Source organism: Sus scrofa, chromosome 7 (genome assembly GCF_000003025.6).
Source record: "Sus scrofa isolate TJ Tabasco breed Duroc chromosome 7, Sscrofa11.1, whole genome shotgun sequence".
In the NCBI taxonomy this organism is placed as follows: domain Eukaryota; kingdom Metazoa; phylum Chordata; class Mammalia; order Artiodactyla; family Suidae; genus Sus; species Sus scrofa.
The window spans coordinates 17,930,550-17,953,366 of NC_010449.5; the positions used below are offsets into that span (position 1 = coordinate 17,930,550).

The 22,817-nt window shown below is 38.4% G+C and overlaps 1 long non-coding RNA gene across 2 annotated transcripts in view; it reads left to right on the top strand.

Annotated features, from left to right (window-relative positions):
• Positions 1-22,817, top strand: part of LOC106504342 — a 629,832-nt gene that overhangs the window by 301,781 nt on the left and 305,234 nt on the right. For both annotated transcript variants that reach the window (XR_002346093.1, XR_002346094.1), the window contains exon 3: positions 4,728-4,773. This is a non-coding gene — a long non-coding RNA (uncharacterized LOC106504342). The remainder of the gene's footprint in view (positions 1-4,727; positions 4,774-22,817) is intronic.

Sequence of the window (22,817 nt, forward strand, 5' to 3'; positions counted from 1 at the left end):
ATATTGCCTGAAGTCTGGAAGAGTTATGCCTCCTGCTTGGAATTATCTTTCCAATTTTTTTAATCCTCTTTAATTTCCTTGATTAATGTTTTATAGTTCTCAGCATGTCTTTGGCCTCCTTGGTCAGGTTTATTCCTAGGGATTTAATTTTTTTGTGTGTGATTTTCAAAGGTATTGTATTTTTGTATTCCTTTTCTAATATTTCACTGTTAGTATACAGAAATGTGACTGATTTCTGAATGTTAATCTTGTATCCTGCTACTTTGCTGAATTCATTGATCAGTTTGAGTAGTTTTTGTGTGGCAGTTGTTACGGTTTTCTATATATAGTATCATGTCATCTGCATAGAGTAATGATTTTACTTCTTCTCTTCCAATTTGGATACCTTTTATTTCTTTTGTTTGTCTGATTGCTGTGGCTAGCACTTCCAATACAATGTTGAATAAAAGTGGTGAGAATGGGCATCCTTGTCTTGTTCCAGAATTTAGTGGGAAGTCTTTCAGCTTTTCTCCATTGAGTGTTATATTTGCTACGAGTTTGTCATAGATGGCTTTGATTATGTGAAGATAGATTCCCTCTATATCCACTTTGGTAAGCGTTTTTATCAACAATGGATGTTGAACTTTGTCAAGTGCTTTTTCTGCATCTATTGAGATGATCATGTGGTTTTTGACTTCTCTTTTGTTAATGTGGTGTATGACATTGATTTGTGCATGTGGTGTTGATTGATTCGCATATGTTGAACCATCCTTGTGAACCTGGGATGAATCCTGCTTGGTTGTGGTGTATGATCTTTTTTATATGTTGTTGGTGTTTGGTCACAATGTCCTCATCTGCAGTGCCTTCTGAGGTGACTGGGGCCACAAGTGGTGCCTGTTCATGGAGCCCTAGTGGTAGCAGGCTATGCCCACCTCTGTGGTCAGAGATAACTGCTGCTGTTTCCCCTGCCACCTGTAGATCATGCAGGTGCACCCCATCCCAATTAGCCCATGCAAGAGCTGCTGTACAGGCTGCTCCTAGTTGCAGGGTCCTGGAAAGTAACAGTGATCCTGCATGTGTGGACGCCACCCCTAGGATTTGGCAGTCATGGCAGCAGGGCTGGTGAGTTCCCAGGGGAGTCAGAGCAACAATGGGTGGTACTGGGCTGCAGTGCCCTCTTTTTTGCCAACCTCTGAGGTGACTGGGGCCACGGGTTGAGCCTGTTCACAGACTCCTAGTGATGGTAGGCCAAGCCTCCCTCTCATTTCTGAGATGACTGCTCTGATTTGTCCCTGCTGTCTGGAGATCACACAGGAAGCTCCAAGTCATGCTTAGCCCCCCACTGCTCTTAGCCCACACAAGAGGTACCCAGCTACCTGTAGCCCGCACAAGAGGCACCCAGTCTCCCATTGCCTGAGCAAGTGGCCTCTTGCCACCTGTAGCTTGTGCCAGAGGCACCCCACTCGCTGAGAGCCTATGCATACACAGGGAAAGATATTCCGATGATGGTCCATCCCTCCTCCTCTCACCCTCCCCAACAGTGGTACCCTGTTCTCCTGAGGGCCCTGACCTCCTTCTGGTTCCCGTGGCTGTGGCATTCTGCTCCCCGGCCCATGGCGCACCACTCCCTAGCCCCTCAAACTGTCTCCACACAGCCAGTCCTGGTCTTCTCCCCAGAACTGAACTTCAGAGCCTGAATCTCAGAGCTCAGCCCCTGCCCTAATGTCTCAGGCTGTGGTGTCTGGGGCAGTAGTGCCGGTGGTATCTGTGGCTCCTACTCTGCTTTGCCCTCCTCAGTCTACCTGCTGTGGTTTTCTCCATGACTTTGAGGTCCCTGCATTTCCTCTAATCTCCCTGTTGGTTAGGTGGCTTCCCAGGGTATGGGTTCCTTTTTCACAGCTTCCTCTCAGAGTGCTAGTCCTGTCCCGATTCCTTTTCTTGCTCTTTCTCTCTTTTTTTTTTCTTTTCTTTTTTGTTCTACCCAGTTATGTGGAGGGTTTCTTGCCCGTTGTGGAGGTATAATTTTTTTCTGCCAGCATTCAGTAGACGTTCTGCATGAATCGTTCTACATGTAGCTGTGTTTTTTTGTTGTTTTTGTGGGAGAAGGTGAGTGCATTGTCTTACTCCTCCTCCATCTTGATCCTTCCTCTCATGTACTTTTTTGAATGAATGTTTTGCCCAGTTATATGCCCAGGAGTGGAATTGCTGGATCATATGGTAGTTCTATATTTAGTTTTCCGTGGTACCTCCATAGTGGTTGTATCAATTTACATTCCCAACTGTGAAGGAGGGTACCCTTTTCTTTATACCTTTTCCAGCATTTGTTATTTGTTGACTTGTTAATTATTGCCATGCTGGCTGGTGTGAGGTTAATTTTTATTTAATTTAAAAACATGATCAGGAGTTCCCGTCGTGACGCAGAGGTTAACGAATCCGACTAGGAACCATGAGGTTGTGGGTTCGATCCCTGCCCTTGCTCAGTGGGTTAAGGATCTGGCGTTGCCATGGACAGTGGTGTAGGTTGCTCAGATCCTGCGTTGCTGTGGCTCTGGTGTAGGCCGGTGGCTACGGCTCCGATTAGACCCCTAGCCTGGGAATCTCCATATGCCTCAGGAGCAGCCCTAGAAAAGGCAAAAAGACAAAACAAAACAAAACAAAACAAAAACACATGATCAAAAAGGGCAGAATCAGGAACGGGAAAATAATAGAACACAACTGCAGTGGGTTGACAGGAAGAGTCCCAAAAGATGTGTCCACCCACGTCCTGTGACTTTTTCTTATTTGGACCTGTGACCTTATTTTAAGAGAACATCTAGGTGGACATGATTAAGTTAAGGTTGTTGAGAGGAGATCATCCTGAGTTAGGGCAGGCCCTACATCCAACGGCACATGAATCTCCGAGAGAAGAGAAAGGGAGAAGGCAAGACAAAGAGGAGAAACCATGTGAAGGAGGCTGAGATTGGAGTGGTGCTGCCACAAGCCAGGGGACTCCTGTAGCCACTGGAATCTGGAAGAGGCCCAGAGTTGAGTCTCCCTGAAAGCCTCCAGAAAAAAATCCAGCCCCGCAACACCTTGATTTTACATTTCTGGTCTCCAGAACTTCGAAGAGGGACTGGCTTTCTGTTGTTTGAGTCCCCCAGGCTGTTGTAGTCTGTTATGACAGCTCCAGGAGACACACACAATGACAAGAGGCAGTTTAAACCACAAGTGCATTTCCATTAAAAAATCATCTCTTCTACAGGGAAAGAGTCTAGTCCTTAACCAGGTTGACTAGTTTCCCTGTGGATAAAACAAATACACCAAAATTAGTGAAGAAAACCACACCAAGTGGTAGACTGTGATTGGCACTCAGTCAGCTTCTAGAAAGTTTTCCTAACTGAAATTTTTTTGCAAGCAAGAGCAGACCTTATGAGGAAGTACCAAAGTTGCTGGAATCCACTCTTTTCTTGTCATCAGAGAATTCTGTCCTTTGGATATGAAGCTTTATTTGAAGAACGAGTCATCCCATGCTTGAAAGTATAAGAATGCATATTTACCCATATCTAAGCTCAGATTTAGTCTGGCATAGCTTTTAGTTTTCCTTCACTTCAAACATAAATACATTTATATGAAGTGAAGAGTGCCCTCATGCTCATGTTAAATGAATATTTGATGATTCAATTATAAATCACATAAAAATGCCCCACAAATAAAGTATTTATTATAAATTTAATTACTTATGTGATTTATTTTGTTTTTATGAGACCAATATTTTATTAGTTTTTTTAAAATCATAGAAACACTTGATTATGTAACCACTATAAAAAAGAATTAGTATTCTCATAAATAACATTGAAATGTAGGCAACTACATTTAGAAATAGAGAATTACCGAATTCTGGAGCTCATCCTTCAGTGCTATATTTGCAGACTATAAATCACTGTTAGGGTTCCATGAATATTTTAATTATCTTAGCCATTTATTAGAAGTTGTTCTCTCCCTGGATTTAAAACATGGCACATAGAGCAACCTTCTAAAATCTAAGCCCAAATAATATGTTTTCGTGTTCACAATCTAAAAGGATTCATATCTCCTTCCATTTTTTCTCTACTTTTATGCTCTAAAAATGCTTACTTGACTCCAAGGCCACTCCATCCATGAAGCCTTCTGCTGTCACTCGGGTCAGAAATCATTGTTCGCTAAACAAGTTTTATTGTCACATTACTTAAAAAAAAATTCCCCCCTTCTGCTGTGCGGTATAGTGATTTACTGGTGTTGGGCTACTTCCCTATGAAGGTAAAAGCTACTTAAGCAGAGTGGCAGGTCATTGTCCCTTGATAGGTCACCTCTAGTGACTGACATTGAGGTGCCATGTTGAGAAGGATCTGAAGGTCACATTCTGACTCAGTAGGAAATAAATGAAGCAATACTTCAATCAAATGAGCATGTTTGCTACACATATGTGGGCTTTTCTTCTTTCTGTCCATCAAGGTGGTACCATATTCCATTTATCAATCTTTTTCCAAGCCAGCCTAGCACTGGGGCATATGTTTGCTTCCTCTTGGCTTCTTTAAGTGCACAATGACTTTTCCAAAATTAGCTACACATACTCAATCTCTTGCGCATGGACTTTCAGGCCCATCTTCCTTCATTTGGCTTAAATTCTTCTTATTTTGGTTCCCTCAGGTCCCTGATTTGTTTGCATTATGTTTCCTTTTCTTGATGTATGCTTCTTTTATTAATACTGGGTCTCATATTATTTATTATAGAAATACTTCCAAATGGCTATCTCGAACTGTGGTTACAAACTGGGAGGTAAGCACCCATCTCAGACACTGGAGATATGGAGGTATGGATGACCCCGTAGCTTTCCACAGGCTGAGTCTCGTCACCCCCATACATTCAGGGAAGAAGAAATCTTGAACACAGGAGTCTATGCATTAGTAGTGCTCAGCGGATTTTTTTTTTTTTTAATCTGCTGGTCTTTAAATGCACATATATATCTTGGGAACCCATACGCCACACAAAACCTCCTTGCTTTTTGTGAAAAATGCAACATTTTTATTTATACTTATTGTATACAGTTAATGAAAACTTTGGATTAATAGTCTTTACATTTTGTTTTATTTTTTCTTTTCATTTTTTATGGTTTTTTGAAGTATAGTTAATATACAATATTGTGATAAATTCTGTTGTACAACAGTGATTCAGTTACACATATACACGCATCCATTCTTTTTCAGATTCTTTTCCTATATAGATTATCACAGAATATTGGGTAGAGTCTTTACATTTTAAATGAAACACTTGGTCCTGAGGAAAAAAAAAAAAAACAAAAAACGAACTGACCCTGAAATCTGCAGTTTTGAAAAACACTTAGGTATAATGTTTCAAGGAACAATTTAACCTTCACCAGAGTAAAAAGCCCTGTTTTATTTTTCTGCTTTTATACTTCACTTTGATGATCACATTTTTTGGGAGGGTGGCAGAATGTGTCTTTTGAATAAAATCTCACTAGTTAAGTTGGAGAAAAATAAAGATCTTTGTATGGGTTCAAGATGTTCAGGATTTTAAAAAGGAGAATGGAATATTTATTTTTTGTTTTGTTTTGACCTTTCTGTGATCTTACAGAGGTGATACTAAATCTGTATTGTGTTTGCAACCATCAGAACTTGTTGATTAAGAAGAAAATAGGAGTACCCGTCGTGGCGCAGTGGTTAACGAATCCGACTAGGGACCATGAGGTTGTGGGTTTGGTCCCTGCCCTTGCTTAGTGGGTTGACGATCCGGCGTTGCTGTGAGCTGTGGTGTAGGTTGCAGACACAGCTCGGATCCTGCGTTGCTGTGGCTCTGGTGTAGGCCGGTGGCTACAGCTCCGATTGGATCTCTAGCCTGGGAACCTCCATATGCTGCGGGAGCGGCCCAAGAAATAGCAAAAAGACAACAACAACAACAACAAAAAAAATTCTTTCATGAGCTTTAGGGTATTTTGCAGGGCACCTATGCCCTGAGCTTGGGCACTAACAGAGCATGGTAAGATGGTATTTCTATCTATTTGTTGGAAGCTGTGGGAGTGAAAAGGATAGAATAAGAGTACTCTGAAAAAGTGGGATGAGTTTTATGTATTTCTAAATTTTTATGTATACACATACATACATATGTATATTTACACATTCACACATGTACCTACACATATAAATGTATATACATATGCATATATACACATATATAATATACATTCACATGTATATATACACATACCCCATGTTACCTATATATATATATATATATTTATATACACACACACACACATATATATTATATATTCTATACAGGTTGGAAAGAGAAAGGAAAGCAGATAGGTGTCATAGTTGCAACCAGGTAAGAAAGACTTAATAAAAAAAATAAGTTAATCCTGGAAGGTATGGGAGGATAAAATGCACTGTGGCATGAAACAGGTTTAAAATCTAGGGTACTCCGTTTAGTCCCACAAAGACAGAACCCCCAGTGCCCTGAGATGTAGACTGACTAGAACTCTAGAGGCCAATGGGTAGAGTTAAGTGTTGGTCCTGGAGCCCCACATGGTCTCTAACTCCTAAGAGACTGAGAAACAAAGGTCTTAGCTTTAAGCTAAGCCCAGAAATCAGCAAGACATAGGAGTCATGGCACCAACCAGGGAGGTGCAGGGAGTGAAGTTATAGGCCAGTGTTTAGGCGTGCAGGGTATGCCTGGGAGATGCTGTCTCCCTGATCTCTGTATAGCAATGAGTATGGCACAAGCTTTGGGGTCACCTCTGAATGTGAATTTTCCTTTTCTGCTTACAAGCTACTAAAGTAGACAAGACAAGTCACTCTTCTGAGTGACAGTTTCTAAAATATAGATGATGGTTAATATATCAGTGTTATTATAGCATTAACTGACATAATGGTAAAGCACTTAGGAAATTGCCTGACATGTAATAATCCCCCAAACAATAATAGGAAAGCCAAATACCTAAATATTAATACAGTTCTAGATAGAAATCTGAGAATCAGTTGTTTCAGGTAACTGGCCAAGTGACTCAAGTAGTAAATGGTGAGTAAGGATTTGTAATCGGATTTGTCTTCCTCCAAACCCATACCCTTTCAACTAAATCACACTAAATGTGAATATAATTCAGGCCAAACAATAGGCCATAGGGAACAATAAGTTTATCCTTGACACTGTCAGTTGCATGGTTGGTTTGCATTGAGGAATAATTCTCCCTAAAGAAGATGTATTGTCACTTCATGTCAAGATGGATTTACAAAACAAAGACAAAACAAACCAAAAAACCCTCAGTAATTGCTAAATTTTATTTGATTTAGATATTCAAGTGACTTAAAATACTGCAGCATGCATGTTATTCTTTTGAAAAATCATATTATATATACTTTGGATAATATGTATAGGCTGGGAGCTTTTCTCAGGTTCATACAATGAGATAAGGTGAAAGGGCTATTTCAAACATTTTTGAACAGCTTTCACAGGAGCAAAGTCAAGACTTATCACTGGAGGTTCTCAATATTTTGTATATTTTATATATATTTTAAAAGTCCAAAAACACAAACCCTAAATATAGAACTACTATATGATCCAGCAATCCCACTTCTGGGCCTATGTCCAGAGAAAGCCATAATTATAAAAGAAAAGCTATATGCAACCCAAAGTTCAGTGCCACACCAATAACCAAGACATGGAGCAGCCTAACTGTCCATCAACAGAAAAAAATGGGTAAAGAAGACATAGTACATATATGCAGTGGAATATTACTAAGCCATAAAAAAGCATGGAATAATGCTATTTGTATCCAGTTGGTTTCATCCAATATGGATGAACCTAGAGATTGTCATATTAAATGACATGTCAGAGTATAAGACAAATATCATATGGTATCACTTATATGTGGAATTTAATAAAAAATGATACAAAAGAGTTTACAAAACAGAAACAGAATCACAGATTTCAAAATCAAACTTGAATGGTTACCAGATGCGAGGGGGGAGGGATAAATTAGGATATGGGGATTAACATATACATACTACTTCATATATAAAATAGATAAATAAAGGACTGAATGCATAGCACTGAGAAATCTATACAATATACTATAATAACCTATAATGGAAAAGTATCTAAAAAAGGATATGTATGAATCACTTTGTTGTACACCTAAAACTAACACATTTTAAATAAACTATATTTCAATTAAAAAAAAAATCTGCCCTCCATATTTCTCTTTTCATCCACTGCCACTTGCTATTTTTCTGTTGCAGAGTTCCAGTCACTAAAAGTAAACATGGAATCTGCAGTTTGGTGATGATAACATGTTTTTCAAACTCTGCCCAAGATCCATCATGATCCCCTCCTCTGGAGATTTCATGGAATTGGCAGTTTCCACCTGGAGCCTAGCCTTTCCCTATTTGTTCAGCTCCAAATCACTCCAATGGCAGCAAAGGGAGTTTTCTGTGTAAAACTACAGGAAGGAAGTAGTCCTATAGCTCTTTTTAGATTCTTCTTTTGATTTATGAAGAGAGAAAAATAAGACAATACAAAAAATGCTATGCTAGTCAGAAACCAGTGAAGTGAGATCAAGAATAACACTTTGTTCTGATCAGTGGAAGGTCAGAACTAATCCTCTCTCTCGCCCTCATTTTGAGACCATCGGAGTGTAGTTTTACAGAGGCATGATGAATTGGGGGTTGTCTTAGCTTGCTAGGTGCTGTAGATCTCATTTATTTTATTTTACAAGTCATTTGGCACAATGGTAATAATGACAGTGAAATTGGATTCTTACTACTTTAAAAGGCCTTCTGCTTTGTGCATAAATACTTTGGTGCATGCATTCAGTTGTCAGGGGGAGGCCGTTATCCAGTTACCACCTCTAGTTATAGTAAGTTTAATTCAGTAATTTTAGTGGCACAGTCAGACCCACGTAGAAGTGGAGAATAATTTGTCTATACAGTGTTTTTTTTTTAAAGTATGAAAATGATCTCTTTCCCAAGAATATCTGGTCTACTTATGTGGAAACAAACAAACAAACAAACAAACACATAGGTCCTTCTATTAAAGAACCGTTTCTTTCTTTTATGACTCTTTGTCCTCACGCATCTTTTAAAAGCAAATATTCTGCTGTTAAAATCATTTACTCATTGATGTGAACTGTATTATCTCCTTTAGGACAACTATCAAGGATTTTAAGTAACAGGGACAAAGAGCATCTGACTGATCGTTCTCCATACCAGACACTGTACCTGGCACATTCTTATGCCTGTGCATTTACTAAGTGATTTTGGATTAAAAAATAGCATATGTTTTCAGTGTATAGGGGAAAAATAACTTACAAAATTCCAGGTACCATGGGATGAGAAATCTTGGTGGCCAGAATGATCCTGGCAGGTGTTCCCACTGTGGCTCAGCAGGTTAAGTATCCAGCATTGTCTCTACAGCAGCTCCGCTCTCTACTAAGACACGGGTTCCATACCCGGCCCAGGAATTTCCATATGCCAAGGGTACAGCTGAAAAAAAAAAAAAGAGAGAGAGAGAATGATCCTGATGGGAAAACTTATAAACTCATGCAAACTGACATTTTTCTTAGCAATCAACTCCACATTAACTATTTCAACCATACATCTCTCTTCTCTAAGCTGATTCCACTGCAGTGTAGTTAAGATGGCTTTTTTTCAGAAGTATCCCTTCTAAATTTGAAATACACCAAGCACATTTTGTCCCCTTGAGGTAAATGTGCTTTCCATGGTTCATTAAATCACCCATGTCTCACGCATAATTCAACTTCATCTTCATGTCCACCTTAGAACTAAACCATGCATTCTTAATACTTACAGAACTTGATGAAGTTATATTATCTTAAAAGACATTTCAGAATGAGTTTGCTCAGTTCAGATTTGGTGCTTCTAAGGTATTGTGCAGTTTTAGGATCTTCAATTTATTTAACAATACTCATTTAAAGAAGGTTTAAATATGACTTTTAATCTATTTACCCACACACGTACATACAGATTTGAATTTAAGAAAATCTTGCCACTGATGCCTCTGATGAGTTAGTACTGGCAAAGCTGGCTGTTGTTATTCAAAATGGGTCCAATCAAAATGCATTTGCCTCAAAGGAGGTGAACCATAGGAGTAGCTGGTTAAATAAGGGTTCTCAGCTTTCTGTTCAGATACTTTCATGCTGTATCATCAAAAAGTGATAGTTTAGGAATTTAAGATACCTATTAAACCCCTGGTGCCTTGAAATCATGGCAGGCCACAACACTGCAAAGCCTAGGCTTCAAATGAATATTGTGGGAAAAATGTTTACAGATGAAATATTTATGGTTGCTATAAACAATAAAATCATTATAGAATTTACTTTTCTTTCCTGGTTGAAGTCATAATTTTACATCCTAGGTTGTCTCATATATTTCTTATCCTGCTAATTGACAGTATATCTTTTGGTTGAAATAGTATGTTTTGCCTTATCACCAACAAGGAGGAGTATATCTCAAAAAAAGGAAAACATTTCAAAGGCCACACATACTGACTTATTCATCCATTTAGCCTTTATTGAGTGTGTACCATGCAGTCGTCTCGGTGTTGGTGAAAAAGATGGGCAAAGCTCTTGCACCAGAGGAGCTGATATGCTATTGGAGGAAGATAGATATTAAAGAACTGTATCAATAATTAAATTAGATAATTCTAGAGTAGAATTAGGCTAAAAATAAACAAATCAGATCATCAAATACAGAGAGATGAATGAAGTGGTCAAAGACAGTGTTTCTGAAGATAAGTTGTCATTTGAGTAGAGTTCTTATGATAGGAAGAAGTGACCCCTGAGTTCTTGGGTAATAATAAGGCCCACCAGCTTGCTACCAGGCTGATGAAATAGCAAGGGTAGAAATGAGCCATCATCATCAAGACAAGAAGACCAGTTGGCTAGCATGGATCAAAAGAGAAGGAAAATGGCAGGAGATGAGTTGGGGAGGAGAGAGAGGGATAGGAAGGCAAAACAAAGTATAACCTTATGATCATTTCTGATTTATTTTAATGATATGATTTGGGGTTTTCAAAAGATCACTTTGGCTGCTGTTTGGGAGGGGTCCATCGTAATCTATTTGGGCTGCTATAACAAGAATACTACTGTATGAGTGGCTTATAAACACCAGAAATTTATTTCTGGAAAATCCCAGGTCAAGGAGTCAGCAGTTTCAGTGTCTGATGAGAACCTGCTTCCAGGTTCATAGACAGCTGTCTTATCACTCTGTCCTCCCTTGCCTGAGGAAGGCAGGGAGGTTTCTGGGTCTTGTTTATAAGGGCACTATGCCCATTCATGAGAGCTCCACCCCCATAAACTAATGACCTCCCAAAGGCCCACCAGTGAATACCATTACATGGGGCTAAGTTTGCAACATATGAATTTGGGGGCGATGTATACATTTAGTCCATTGCCTGATCTTAGGGAGACCGGCATAGAATCAGGGTGACTTATTATTTTACTTCCTGTAGGGATGAGTATTACTTCTTAATTCCTCTTTGGTACATAGATGGCTCTGGTTATAAATGTGCATGTCATTGCTTTCTTCTACTCTGTTTAGAGAAAGGGAGACCATCCTGCAGCTGCTGCAGGTTTTAAGTCCGGGTGACAGGGAAGAGAAATGACGTTCTTCCCCAGGTCCACTTCTTGTGAGTTTTGTGCATGAATCCCAGACAACAATAACTGTCAGAGCACAGATTTTTTTTTGTTCATATCTCTTACTTCCTGAGGGTGGTAATGTAGAAACAACACAAGATTCAGAGTCAGGAATAGAGTCTGCGCTCCGCCACGTCTTAGTTGCGTGATTTTGGGGAAGTCGGTGAACTTAGCCAGACCTCAGTTTCCCCCTCCTCGAAGGGAATACATCAGTGTGCAGGATCAAGAGAGACATGTATGTGACAGAGCTTTATCATTTTAAAGCACTCCGTAAATGGTAGGCATTTTTTTTTTTTTGTCTTTTTGTCTTTTGTTGTTGTTGTTGTTGTTGTTGTTGTTGCTATTTCTTGGGCCGCTCCCGCGGCATATGGAGGTTCCCAGGCTAGGGGTCGAATCGGAACTGTAGCCACTGGCCTACGCCAGAGCCACAGCAACGCGGGATCCGAGCCGCGTCTGCAACCTACACCACAGCTCACGGCAACGCCGGATGGTTAACCCACTGGATGGTAGGCATTTTGATCCATGTTGTCTTGAATGACTTCAGTATTTCACAGGAAAGAGCCCAAAGCTCAATGGGGTGCATTGTCACATGCAAACTTGGGCCCCTAGGCTTGAGCTCCTCTGTCTCTATCCCGAAACCTCCCATATCCCCAAAATCAAAGCAAAAGTGGGAACTGGAAAAGAGATGATAACATTCACATTAAAATAAAGATTGGAAAGGAAATTAGAAGGTTCATGTAGTCCAGGAGTAGGCAAACTTTTTGAGGGGCCAGAAAGTAACTGTTGAAGGCCTTGCCGTCTCCACTGTCTCCATCGCACTCTTCATCTCTACTGTTGTAGCGTGAAAGCAGCAATAGACTTTCGTAAGAACAAACAAAAAAATGAATGTGGCTGTGTTCCAATATAACTTTATTTATGGACACTGAAATTTGTGTATAATATAATTTTCAGTAGTCAAAAATCCTCCCTTTAATTTTTTCCCAACCATTTAGAAGTGTAAAAAAATGTTCTTAGCTTGTGGGCCACATAGAATAGTTGGTGGTAGGCTGGATTTGGCCCAAGGGCCATAGTTTTCTAAATCTTGATATAGCCTGTTCTCTCTCTTTGATGAACTGTGAGAAACAGTGCAACCAACTGGCTGCTAATTTCTCTGTTAGGGATACTTCAAAAGATAGAATAATTAGAACTTTCTATGAGAGAACATTCAAAAAACAAATAATGGAAAAAAAGACCTTCCTACTTGTATAAAGATTTTTTAAGGACTTTAATTAAATAAAAAGGATGTCTTACAAAGGCTGTGCCACACCGAATGAAGACTTATACTGGACCTCCAGTGATAAGAATGTCCAGCTAGATTAAGAAGTTTGCTAATTGACACATGTAAGTTTATAAAAGAGAAACAGAGCTTCATTTGTAGAACACATAGGCTGTGTTGTTATGCACAGACAGACCAAGTTCATTGTTGCTAAGAATCCTGTCAGATTAAATCAACCTGCAAATATATAATTGTGACATCTTGTTCTCATTGGTACAATCCGTGCCACTGTAGTCATTATCTCAAAGCTCTTTCACTCTGAGGAGCATCAGTGTTTAATTATAATCTTTTATGAGGCCTCATTTGTAGACATCATCCTTTTTCAGAGTTGGCTTTGCTCAGGAAAAGTAAGTTATTATTTTCAAGACTGTCCTTCGTCGTCCTGAACATTAGGCCTCTCATCAGCGTCCTTTTAAATAGAGCCTCTTGTGGAATCAGAACTCCGTGTTCTTGCTTCAAATTCTTCAGCTGTGAGCTGACAGATGAACTTACTGCCCAGTTCCTACAGGCCCTCACTGCCCTCCGCAAAGCTTAGAGAAGATGACAGGTTTGTGGTCTGTTCAATGGAGCAGATGGGTCATATTCTTTATAATGAATGGGGGACACGATGTTTTATGTCCATATTTCGGATTAAAAGCTAACATGATGAATAATTTGAAAATGCTTTCTAAGCATCTCTGTGAGAAAAGGAATTGTAGTTAACACAAAGGGTGAGCGTTACCAAAGGAACATAGACGTGTTCATTTGTGTACGGCTTGTCCCTGGCCACTTTCTCAACATAAAGGCGAAGGTGAGGAGGACTGTGTTCTGCAAAGTCTAAAATCCTTCTGATCCTCTGTAGAACACCTTGACTGACACCTGCTTAAGACTGCTGAATTGCAAAGTTAAAAATAGAGACGACACCCAAGAATTTTTTTCAGAATGAAATTCTAGCATTCTGTTTTCAACTTAAAATGAGACACGGTGTCTAAAGTGCTTTTGCCTCCCTTTGGTCATCTAAATTAATGGTAACTAACAATGAGTACTATGTATGCCACTGGTATTTTAAAGAAAACCCAAGTAAAGTTCTTTCTTGGGTACATGCACGCCTGTGTGTGTGTGTGTGTGTGTGTGTCTGTCTGTCTGTCTGTGTGTCTGCCCACATGTCTGTGTGTTTAATAGAAAAAGATTTCTGAGTATAAAATTTATTTATTTATTTATTTATTTTTGCCTTTTTGCCTTTTCCAGGGCTGCACCTGCAGCTTATGGTGGTTCGTTCCCAGGCTAGGGGTCTAATCGGAGCTGTAGCTGCTGGCCTATGCCACAGCCACAGCAATGCCAGATCTGAGCTGCATCTGCGACCTACATCACAGCTCACAGCAACGCCGGATCCTTAACCCACTGAGCGAGGCCGGGGATCGAACCCACTACCTCTTGGTTCCTAGTCGGATTCGTTAACCACTGAGCCACGACGGGAACTCCATGAGTATAAATTTTAAATTGAAATAGGCTACTGCCAAACACAACATACCCAGCCTGTGTAGGCCTGAGTGACCATCAATAATATCAAGTATGGGAGGACAGCAAGTTTCAAAAGTAAGAAATTCCTCAGATGCTTTAGGAAAGAGCCAGTACTTTTCCTTATGTGGGACCTCTTTCTTTCCTAGCATCACTTTTACGTAGGTGGATTTGCAGTGTCCACCATCCTTGTCCATATCCCCCAAAGCGGTGTGAGGGCCTACTTAGGAGAGGAATGTTACAGCTGCTGGTGAATGTATCTTACAGATAAGTCTACAAGTTTAAAATAAGTCAAAGTTTCAGATGATCTACAAGATTACAAGATAAGTCAAACTGATTTGTCCTTTTATTGGAGATGATCAACATATGCTGAAGTATATGTGAAGAAGATAATCTGATTCAGTACATGAGATTCAGCAAAGAAATTACAGTTTTTCTATAACTAAATCAGACCTAATTGTTTTCTTTTACTTTCCCTAAATTATTTTTACATACATACATTGGTTTTTGTTTTGTTTTGTTTTGTTTGTCTTTTTAGGGCTGCATGCGGAGCACATGGAAGTGTCCAGGCTTGGGGTCAAATAGGAGCTGCAACTGTCGGTCTACACCATAGCCAGAGCAATGCAGGATTCTTTACCCACTGAGTGAGGCCAGACATCAAACTCTCATCCTCACAGATACTAGTCGGGTTCATTACTGCTGAGCCACCAGAGGAACTCCTGCGTATGTTGTTTAAAAGTACCACCTCTACTGTCTCTCTCAGTCAGCACACTGTTGGAAAGTGAAACTTAATTTGGCCGTTATTAAAAAGCAGCTTTTAAGACTGAATGCATCTGAGATTTTTTTAGAGTGCCACAGATGTGGTTCTATTTCTAAAAAGAAACTTTTCCTAACTAGAATCCATTCGCCAATGCCAAATTAAACATTGTGGTCATATACAGCATGAGAAAAAAAATTGTGCATCTTTTCTAGAAATTCTGACTTTCATGTCTTGTGTTTTTCTTTTGAAAGTCCAAGAGTAATCTGAATGCCCATCACCTACCATACTGAATACTTATTATTAATCATGATTTACTTATAAAGGTCTTCTGTTAAGTGAACAAGGGCTCAGTATGTGGAATGGCAGCTTGATTTTCCTTCTTTTGACATCTGTTAAAAATGAGCTATGATATCATCAATCATATTAACTCTGTGGTATTGTGTTATTCCTTGGGTGTTCCCAGATTTCATCTGACAACTTTTTCTAGGAGTCAAACCATAAACACTTACTCCAGAGACTGTAATGAGAGGTACAGATAAAAATCCAGGGACTGGAACTGATTAAAAACAAAAAATAAAAAAACTCCAAACATAGTTTTTACACTCCTTCTTCCTCCAGCTACAAAATTAGTTCTTCACCTTAATCGCCTATAAGAAACCAGGAAAAAAAAAACCCTGAAAATTTAAAGAAATGAAGTTAATTACCAGAGACAGAATGGAGAAAAGAATAGAGAAAAGTTTTAGAACAATATTAAATTTATCCTGAAATAATACAAAGTAGTATGAGAAAGTATGTATCATCATCAGTTTGAGTAGAATATAATAATCTGCACAGCCATAACTAAAATAGTGGTAGTGCTTTAAGAATAATGATTGTATCACTTTAAGAATAATGAAGTATTTTATTGACAATTTCTAGGAGTATTTGCTTTATACAACAAGGAACAATGAATAAAACAGTTTTGTTTAAACCAATGACCTTCATGGGAAAATAGCAGTGTATTTCCTCATACTTAGAACATTCTATTTCTCTTTTTTGATACCTATGCACAACCCAAGACTACAGAACCCAACTCTCAAGGACATGTCAAACGTTGCCTGTGTTTAAAGCTCCTTAATACCTATTAAGATTATAAACAACAGTAGAGTATAAGGAGCACTTTGTCATAGTAATTTATATGTACACTGAATTTAACAAATTTGGCTGAGTACTTTCCAGTTCCATTTATATTAAATAAATTCATACATTTTTATTATTACACATCAAAAGGAAAGAACTGTAACAAAATTTACCAAGAACTTTGTGAGGAAACTAGCAATTTTTCACCCCATTTATTTCTTATTCTTCTTGCCAGGATGTAGCTATGCTAACATTTATGCTCAGCCATGTGACTGACTCTTGGCCAATTGGATAGACAGGTGGAAGTGATGTCTATCATTTCTAGGCTTGGCCCATGCAAACTACCCACATGCCAGTTTCTACGTTCTTTCCTCTTTCATGATGACCTTGGAAACTATTTGTGGAACCTGGTGGAACCACAGGGTGGAATGGGGTCAGCTCTCTGAAACATGGAAAAGAGCCATTTAGCAATCAAGGACACTTGTCTTGGACCTTAAGTGATCAAGTAATAAACCACTGATACTTAGGAGTTTATTTATTGGAACAGCTAGAGTTACCTTTGTTACTACAGTTTAGACTAATTTAGATATGATTCAAAAGTGTTTATTATGTTTGGATACGACGTGTCTCTGGAAACATTGGACCAAAGTTATTTTCTAATAATTCCCACAAAGTAACTGAAGTCATAGTGAAAAGCCCATTTTCTTGTGACCTACTAGCCAGCATTGATATGAGAAATTGAATAATGAGAATAAAAATAACAAAGAAATAAGACAAAGCTTAAGGAGTCTTTTTAACAACCAGCTGCCTCATCTTTCCATTGTAGAAATATGTTGGGAGAAATTCCAGTTACTTACGGCCTCTACAAAGCTATGGAAGGTTTTGAAAGTTGGTTCTTACATACAAAGCAATGGAAGGTTTTGAAAGTTGGTTCTTAGGTTCAGACCATGAGAAGGAACTGGCTTCCAAAAGAATGATTTCTAGTTCTATATAGCTTTTGCATCACACTTAACCCATAGTATAATTGGCCTTCTTTACTTAATTGAAGGTAGTGACCATAGGGGAATAAGGAAGAAATAATCACAAATATTCACTTTGACTCAAGTTTTATGACCCAGCCCACCATTATCATTCTGTTCATTTTAAAAATCCACCTTTCTGGACATGCCAGCATCCTTTTAATTTTTCTCCAAGCGCCCTAAAAGTAGTTACAAAAAGAAGTAAAAGTTATAGAAAATGACCTCAGCAAATATAAATAGGCCTTACGTGAAAGGTAACAGTGACATACTATATCCCCAAATCCCTTAGGTGCATCTAAAGTAGAATTATCACATGCAGTTGATAACTCTTGGGGTGATGCTCAACCCATAGCCTGCCCATCCTGGGAATATCCTCCCCATTCCACAGAGGTCTGTTTCCAGGACTCATGTATGTAGATGGTGGTTCTAGTCCTGACCATGGTGCAATGGATCAATTAGTCAGCTAAGATTTTTCCCTCCGGGAATTCAGGGATTTTAGATACAGCAGTAGCAGTAAGTCTGGTCTGTAACTAGACATGGTGATAAGTCAATTGTAGAATCTAATGGAAAGTGATGCCAATCTTCAAAAGAACATTTTCAGACCTATAAATGAGACAATCAGCCTGAGAGAGAGGGAAAGAAGGACTTAGAGACAGAGGCAGAGAATGAATAACCAAATGAAAGAGAGCCTATATTACTACTGGCTTCCTCTTCCTGGTTATAAACCCTCCTCTGGAACATGGCGAGCTTCTGGATTGGCTCAGAATAAAGGTGTCGATGAATGGCATGCTCAAGCCTCCCTAACACAAGCCTGCTCTGGCCAGTGATAAATGATGTCTTTGATTAGCCTTTCTCTTTCAGCTGCCCCTTTCCAACTCTCATACTGTTTTTTTTTTTTTTTTTTTAATCTCTGCCTTACTGATTTTTCAGCAACTCATTTCCTACTTATCTCTAAAGATCTGGCTTAAGTATCACCTCCTCAGTGAAGTTTTATCAAATTCTGTTAGACAAAGTTAGTCATTTCTGCACCTGTGTTTTCATAGTACTTTCCACATTCCAGAACTTATAACTATTTGCTTATGCAATTCTCATCCCTCAAACTAGGAGTGCTTGTGAGTGAAATTATAATATACTTTTCTTTGATTCTCTAACAGCTATCTGTGTCTGACACATAGTAGGCTCTCAATCAATGTTCATGAAATGAATGAATCAGTGTTGCCAATTTAGTTGGTGTTATATCCTCTGTGATTTCTTAAAACACGAAGACACTCTTTAAAGTGTTGTGTGCACCCAATATTTTGAAGAGAACCTTTTCTTTGGAAGGAACTCTGCCTTCTTGCTCTCTGCCAACACTCATCTTGAGGCAGGAGCTTTCTAGAATACTTATTATTTTATAATTAAGATATCTTCATAAGGAATGACTCAATTCCACCTATAGCTAGGGTCCATTAGCAAATAAGGTTTTCTTTCACTCCTAAATCACTCCTAGAATTAGTTTATACTTTGAAACATTATATAGGGTAACTGCTTTGAAATGCTTCAAAAACTATTATGATTTAGATTATTAACAAGAAGCCATCTACTGTATTGGTCAAGCTATCAAGATACATTAGTTATACCATGAAGCTTCAAACTGATTTGAAGAAAAGTATAGATTAAAATAGAGGTTTTTTTAGAGATCCAGATAAGCCTAAAGTGTATTATCAGGATAATGAATGGAACACCTCATAAATCCTAAATTTCATCAATGCCATGTCTCTACCACATTGGAATTAAGATTTATAGGCTCACTACTGTTAATCCAGGGGGTAGACATTTAACTACAACCCAGGCATACCTTGCAGGGCTATAGGGCTTTTGCTTTCTTCTTGTTACACAGAAGCATGACCTATTGGATCACCAGATTTTTTAAATATGTACAGAGGGAACAGGAAAGGAGCAAAAGCAAAGGGATTTTAAAATTTCTGCATGTATGTGTCTTTCTGTCTCTCTTTTTTGTGTGTATTTTTACAAAATTATATGTATAATACACACGTATACATAATCAAGTATATATGTGTGTGTGTATATATATATAAATATGAAAGAGCTCTTCTGATTTATTTTCTTCAACCTTTCATAAGGTGAAGTTTCATCAAACCACATCATGTGACTCTCCAGGAACCTCACTGAACAGGTCTGACTCATCGTCTGGGAATTTTAAATAGGCATGTGCTTCCATGAGAGTTAATACTTAAAAACACACATACAAACTGGCAGTGAAAGAGAGAAAGAAAGAACGAAGAAAAAAAAAAAAAGCTCAAGTGAAACTTTTGCTTGGCACAAACACTCAGGTCAGACACTGGCCACTCAATATTTCACAGTTAATTACCACGTGGAATTACCTTTAGAGGGAACGTGGTGGCTGAGTGCTCAGGGGACAGAGGCAGTAAATCTACAGTTTATATTGTTAAGTCGGCCGGGTTGGATTAAGCAGTGAAAGAACTGCCCCTGAAATGGTTGACCCTGATTCCCCTCTGAGATAGGAAGTTTTCCTCAGATCCAAGGGCTGTGCCTGCCCACTAGTGGTCAGATGGCAGAGCAGGTACCTGGACATTCCTTAGAGGGGTTTATGCCCTTAAGTTCTGTCTGGATAAATGTGGGAATGGCAGTGCCACTTAGTCTGATTTTTAAGCAAGGATTTGGGGATCTGTCAACTCAGTTCTGTCAGAGAAGTTAGAATAACAAAGGCCAAGTCAATGACAAGCAAACAAAAGTTTCCATTTGCAAAATGTACTTACAACTCTTATTTGATGAGGTGTAAGCTTTGTGATAGGAACTGAGACTTCAGCTCTATTACCAAAGGATTGATTGGATCAGTGACACCTGGTACAGAATAACAACTTTCTTCTCTTTCTTCCCAGATCTTCATAGAATACCACACTGGGATATTTTCCAGTTTAAACATCATAGAATATTCTTCCACTGCCAATGGGATTATCTGGAAAAAATTTAGAGAAGAATTAAAACTCCTCCACCAGTTTGACCCAACCTGTATTTTCATCATTATCTCCATTAAGTCCCTAAACAAAACAAAATCTATAGTCTAGCTAAGCTCAATTAAACATTCTTCTCATCAGAATTTTCCCAGTTTGTTCTGCTCCTTAACTACCCACTTGAACTATCAACCATATTCTGTCTACCTATACAAAGTCAAATCCAACATCATCATTAAACTCTAAAATTCTTACCGCAACATGTACTAATTGTGTGAAAGTTGTTGTCATATACTTCCGTTGTCATATTTGTATCTTGAACTGTCACTACATTTATGACTTCTTTTAGAAATCATGTCATATTCTCTTTTTTATCCTTCTTAATGTTTAGCAAAGGCATTTTCCTTTTAATAGCATATTCTCAAATATTTATTGAAGGTAAAACACAAATAAATTAGTGGTTTAATTTTTCAAGTCGGGACTCAAAACAAGGCAATGTGACGAAGCCACCCCTCTGCAGGTTTAGTTTTCTTTATCACCTCTAAGAACTTCAGTCTTACGCTATGGGTAAGAGGCCACCGGATGGCTTACTGACACCCTGGTAATCTATAAAATTCCTTTGACCTTCACAGGAGTATTAAAGTTTATGATATGCAAACTGTCTCAATTTTTAAACATTTTTTAAAATAAAAATTTGGTCCTCTGAATACCGTTGGAAAAATTAAATGTGTTTTAAAACTAGCATGATATATGTTATAAATGTTAAAAATTTGATATTTTTCCATCTAATTGGTGACTCTTAGTTACTCTAATTTACACCTCAAATACTAATTCAAAGAGTGCCTTGATTTACTCACACTCATTAAACATTTTATTTGTTTTTAAACTTAGAGTTTACCAGAATTCCCGTCGTGGCTCAGTGGCTAACGAATCCGACTAGGAACCATGACATTGCAGATCCAATCCCTGGCCTTGCTCAGTGGGTTAAGGATCCAGCATTGCCATGAGCTGTGATGTAGGTCACAGATGCAGCTCAGATGTGGCGTTGCTGTGGCTGTGGCTAGGCTGGCAGCTACAGCTCTGATTAGACCCCTGGCCTGGGAACCTCCATATGCTGTAGGTCTAGAAAAGACAAAAAATAAAAAATAAACTTAGAGTTTACTTTTAATCCTATTTTCATAATTGTTCAAGATGACCTGTCAGCTTTTCTTCGTTCTAATCCTTCTCTTTCCTAGTTTAAAGAAAAGTTTAAGTCATTAACTAACAAAGAAACATCTCAAACCAATTTACCATTTTGTTTAAATGTTCACCTTAAAATGAGTTTGCCTCTCTCATCACGATGTAACACAACAAAAGAGTTATGCTCAGAAAATTCCTATAACCTGGTTCTTTCCAAATGTAAGATGGAGTACTTCTAGTCATTTTCTTGTTTCCTTTTCTTTATTTCTTTTATAAATTCTCCCTTTTTAACTATATATAAAACTAGTCCTTTCTCTTAAAATCAATTTGCTCTAGGTACAACCATTGTAATTGGCCTAAAATTGAAGTTGCCCCCAAATAATTCCACAAGAGCCCAGCTATCTTGCCAATTTCTTTAGGAACTATAAATTAATGTAAAGTTTCAAAATTCAAATTAGAAAGAAGAATAAAACAATCCCCTACATTTGATTTACTGCCTCCAAATAAATTCACTAGAAAACACATCAGAAGGGGACAATTCATTAAACATTCCATCTAGGAACTACCAAGAATTGAACCATTGTACCTTTTAATCTTTTTTCTCTAAAATATCATCAGAAATCATACTTTAGACACGGGAGAAGAAAGGCATTGGTGTGCAAGGAATAGCTGATAATATATTATGAAGGTGAAAATTTTTTGCCATTTAACTCTTCGAAGAATTTATCATTTTGTTATTATAAAGATCTTTTCAAAACATCACAAGTTCTTCTTTAACTCAAAAACCATTTATTGAGCATCTTCTATGTTTCAGGCCACATGGTAGAAACATGTGGGAATATTTGGAATATGTGTCATCAGTAACAGCTGCGGTTCTTTGCAGACTGGGGGGATGTTTGGTGTAGATCTTTCTCATAATGTCAATTGAGACTGTGCAGATAACCAACTACTACATATTATTTTCTAACTCATTACTTTTTTGTCTGTATACTTACTGGTCAGATACATTGTTCATGGAAAAGTATATATCACTAAGGAAACCAAAAACACTTGAATATCTGATATGTATATTGACATTATCTTTGGTTTGTGTGTTATCAGTTATGCCCCCCAAAAATTCAGCCTGTCTGCTGGTGCCAAAATGAAACACAGAAACAGAGTGTGGGGTAGAGGAGGAAAAAAAATAGCTTTATTGCTTTGCCAGGCAAAGGTGGGGGGGCGGTGTCACAGCAGGCTAATGCCTTAGGGACTGTGCCCCCAACTGGAAAGAACTGCAGGGAGTGTTATA